Below are 4,553 nucleotides of genomic sequence, written 5' to 3'. Positions count from 1 at the left end.
GAAGATACTCTCCGATGTTCTCTTGAGACTTTATGGTGTCGCTTTTGCAATTCCCTTCCATCGATAAACCCCTGTGGATAACCACGTATACTCGCCATTCATACAATGCTTCCCAGTTGATCTTGTTATTACAAGATACCTCGAAATTCTCTTTGTTGCTCCGAGAATCCTTTGAGCTTACTGCCTTGCTGTTCTTTGCCACATGAATACCACTATGGATAATTTCTAGCACTCACCGGATATTTGCTCATCCCCAGTTGATTCATGTATTTCACAAAAGTCTTCAAAATACTATTTGAACTTCCGAAATCCTAAGTAGCCTATTGCTCTTGAAATTCTTACTTGCTTGCATTATGGTTAATCCCATAAGTCTATAATCTTATTGGCATCTCTTGTCATTATCATTTTGAGTCCATTGATTCAATTTGTTGCGAATGCTCGCAATCCTCAATCAGATCCTAGAATTCATCCTTCCGGCTCAGACGTCATTTTAAACATGAGCTGGATCTCGACCAATCAATTTGCCATCGATTATACCCCTAAGCCTACTCAACTTATCCATCCTTGATCAGAGCGTTGCTCCTGATCCCCTGATTTGGAAATCATATTTATTTTGCATTTGAACTTTGAATTAGTCAGTTTTTTCTATAATCAGATCTCCTTGCATTCTTCTTCCTCTGGTTGAGTACCGATGCTCACATCAGATCCCTTGTGGACCATCGGTTCCTTTGTTGGATTTTATCCGACAATGTCCTTCATATTGAATAACCTTGTGAGCCTTTCCATGGGTATATAATGCCTTTGGTAAATTGTATCATCTGCTTTTGAACAATGCTCTACTTTCGAGCTTGTAATATTTACTATCGAAGCTTGTGGTATATGTTTCCACGATACCCTGACGGGTTGAACCTATACCTTCCTTAATATGTGTGAACCCGAAAGTTTTCACGGGTCATACTCCTCTCGTAATTCACCAGATAGGTTTTGACACTGAAATCACCTTTATCTAGAGCAGTGAATGAAAGGTTATGCGTTGAACAAGTGGGAGTCGACCTTGAACCCTGTGTTCATGCCCATGGACACGATGTATACCTTATTATGGAAGCTTCTCATAAAATAATTATCCCCTTGTTATAAGTTCATCTGGTATCCGTGGACGTGGTTCCGACCATGTTTCTCCTTGATTTTGTTTCTCGTGCAAGTTTGAGCACTTGTCTTCTGCAGAGCAATACCCTAGTCCAACCTCTACCTTGATCTGTCCTTGAGTATTACCCCCTGGTATCTCAAGATTATCATGGAACTGCATAACTTCTTATGAGTTCTTCATCAAGTGCTACATTCTCACTGATTCCAATTTTCCACGGGCTCTGAGTTATTAGTCACTCGAGAACACCGATAAGTGAATCGATTCCGCACTCCGATTCAATAACTCTAAGTAATTCTTGTTGATTACGAGTTTAATAATCCTTCAAGTCATTCCTAGCCTTATCGGCTATATCATTATCGTGCAAACTTTTTAACTGTGCTACCCGGTCCTCCCCGGAACACAACTTTCAACGATGAGCTAAGCTTATGTCGATCTCCCTTGTCTTATCGTTTCACCTCGAACGGCAAGCTTGATTCCTAGTTGGTGTTGTATCCGTAGTTCCAATAATCCTTTGCTGCATCAGTCCTTCTGCTTGAGCAGGCGCTGTTCGATTACATCTTCATGAAACCTCTCGGCAAATGTGTCATGATCATCATCAACCTTATGAGCTCTTCCAGGATATCAATTGAGTTCATGATGAGAAATACCATCCTTGCCCTCGATGATCTGTGTTATCATCGACCACTTTATTGCCTTCCCACCAACACAAGCTTGTTCGTGTTTGGTGTTATACCTTGAGTTCCTTGCTATCCAGCAATTGTTCTTCTTTACCTTGGAACATTAACATCTCTTATGTCATCTATGTTGTGAGAATTTCACCACCTCTTAAGAATTCTTGGTATGGTGATACTTCTCACCATCACCATTCTTTCTGGGGTCCTCGTGTTGATTCCAACCGGGGTACCAACAAGTGAGCGGTGTTGTTTGGATTCTGCCCTTCTAGCAACCCTATTCCTTTGAAGTTAATGGTCGGACGTTCATTCTTAGACTATTGATTATTGAATCACCATTCCGACGTTGGTCGTGCAACCCAGCCCATATTTCGGGTGCACATTTCAACCAATGTTTAATTGTGTATGTTTTCCTCGAGCATACATCATTATACCATTTGAATTGAAAAATGTTAATCTCCTTGTTGACATACTTGTGGAAATCCATCTTTTGGAAATCTGGAGGAATTGTCGCTGAGTCCATCAGCCACCCCCTCACCCTCTCCTTGATTTAATGATGAACTCTTCGGAACTCGCTTCCATAGTTCAATTCTCGAGAATCTTACAATGTCATCTCGACAATTTGTGTTGCACCTTTCTTCTCAGGCATCCTAAGTCTGAGTTATCCTGACACTAATCAGATCTGAATCTCGGTCAGATATGATGGTTGGAACATATTTCCAAGAGTTATAACATTGGTCTTATGTGACCCGGTAAGGTGATGTCGTGCCTAGCACACCTGGCCGGAGGACCTATTGTTACCATTTCCTTTTAGCAAGGCTATCCTTTTCTTCCATGAGGAAATTGTAAGACTTATTCTACAAGCGGTTCCCGATGGACCCTTTGTGTTTCTAAAGTCTGATCTTCACCTGATAACCATGTCAAGGCTATCTCGATGCATGTCTATGGTACTCCGATTTTCAACAGGAACATTTGAAGCCCAATGCTAAATGTTTCCTGCTCAACTATCCAAACACCGTTGTATGGGTAACATCTCGATTAATCATTACCTCTTATCTGAATGGTTGGGTACTTGCTCTCCTACCCTGTATGCCATGTTCTGCTTGTACATGGGAAGGATATACTCCTAATAATTGTGTGTTTAAACACATTTTCCTTTCCCTTGTTCTGTTTAATCTGATAATCATATTTTCCTTTCCATTGGTTGGTTTAACGTTTCTGGTGATCATTATGATCTAAGCAATATTAATTCCCTGCTTGTGCAAACACCTCGGTGTACAACTCTGTCAGTAAGACCCTGTTACTATTGTTGGTGACATTCCGGTAACCACCGATGGACGAGAACCTTGCCTATTGGTCCGCCTCGTTCAACGAGCAGGAAAATGGTTCTCTTTGTCCCTCGCCCTTGGTACCAACGTTGTTGCCAACATAACTGACAGGCTACCCTCTGACATGTCTTGCTATCATGACCGTGTAAGATGCCAACGGCCTTCCTACTTTTAACCACATGGTGGGCCCATAACCCACAGTTCCACGGGATCGAAACCTGACTCTCCTGTACCCCCATGTTGCCAAAGTTATTCCTCGCGCTTGATTTCGTATATAATTCATGGATCATCTTCCTAGTAAGATACTTTGGTGTCAGACGCAATACTTATTCTCGTTGCTCTGGACCCCTTTCACACTTTGTTCAGGCATCGAACGATTGCCTACCCGCTTAAACTTCTCATAGTACCTTTTTACTTTGCTCTCGAAATTTTCTTAAGCTTCAGTTCGAGAGTTACTTTCCGCCACCTTCCCCCGATGTTAGCTACCTGGTAATCAACCTTGCAGAGGCCCGTTCTTCCGGAATAACCACCCTTTATTCTTTCGTAAGTACGATGGAGTTCCCGAAGAAAGGATGACGACTTGATCATGGTGACTTGAAGCAGAGAAATGAAGACATCAACGAAAGGGATCAACCCCTTCGAAAGGGCAGCCAAGACCGACAAGACTCGTTAGGTTTTTCGCTACCAGCACCTTCCCCCCTTACTCCACCGCGTAAATCTCGGGACGAGATTTCTTGTAGTGGAGGTGAATTGTGACGCCCGGGTAATCAAGCTACAGTAACCCTCTAGTATGATGCCACGTCACCACGATTACTGTTGCTAATCTCGTGTTAGTTCAGAACCGATCCAAATTCAAATTTGAATTAAAGTCAAACAATAAAGTTTTCAATTCTCAAAACTAAAATGTTCTTATTGTGACAATTAAATCATCGATAGTATTGGTGGAGAAACAACATTTTTATAAAATAATTAATTACTCTAAAGTGATTAGAACTGCAGCAAAACAATTAAGTGAATACCTTTTTCGATTAATAAAATTCTAAACTAATTTATTTCGGGGTAAAACATTTATGGCACTGGGTGGTTCTCAAACATCAATTTAGGAATTGTTATCATTTTTTTCTAAGCTAAAAACAATGTGTATCTAAAATAAAACAGAACAGAAAAATAAAAATAAAAAAAGAGAAAAGGAAACAAAAAAGAAAGGAAGGAAAAGACCCCCCCCAGCGTCCGGCCACTGGGCCACCAGGCCAACCCCAGGTCGGCCCACCCCCTGCCTACTAACCCACTCCCCCTCCCACCGTAACCCTAACCTACCCCACGTTCCCCACTCCCCTCCCCCCCGATCCGATCCACTCCTCCTTCCGCCCCGATCTGGGCATCGTCGCCCCGAGCGCCGTCGCCAAC

Source organism: Triticum aestivum, chromosome 2D (genome assembly GCF_018294505.1).
Source record: "Triticum aestivum cultivar Chinese Spring chromosome 2D, IWGSC CS RefSeq v2.1, whole genome shotgun sequence".
NCBI classification, from domain to species: Eukaryota; Viridiplantae; Streptophyta; class Magnoliopsida; order Poales; family Poaceae; genus Triticum; species Triticum aestivum.
The sequence above is the reverse complement of the archived record's forward strand: the minus strand, read 5'-3'. Positions refer to the sequence as shown.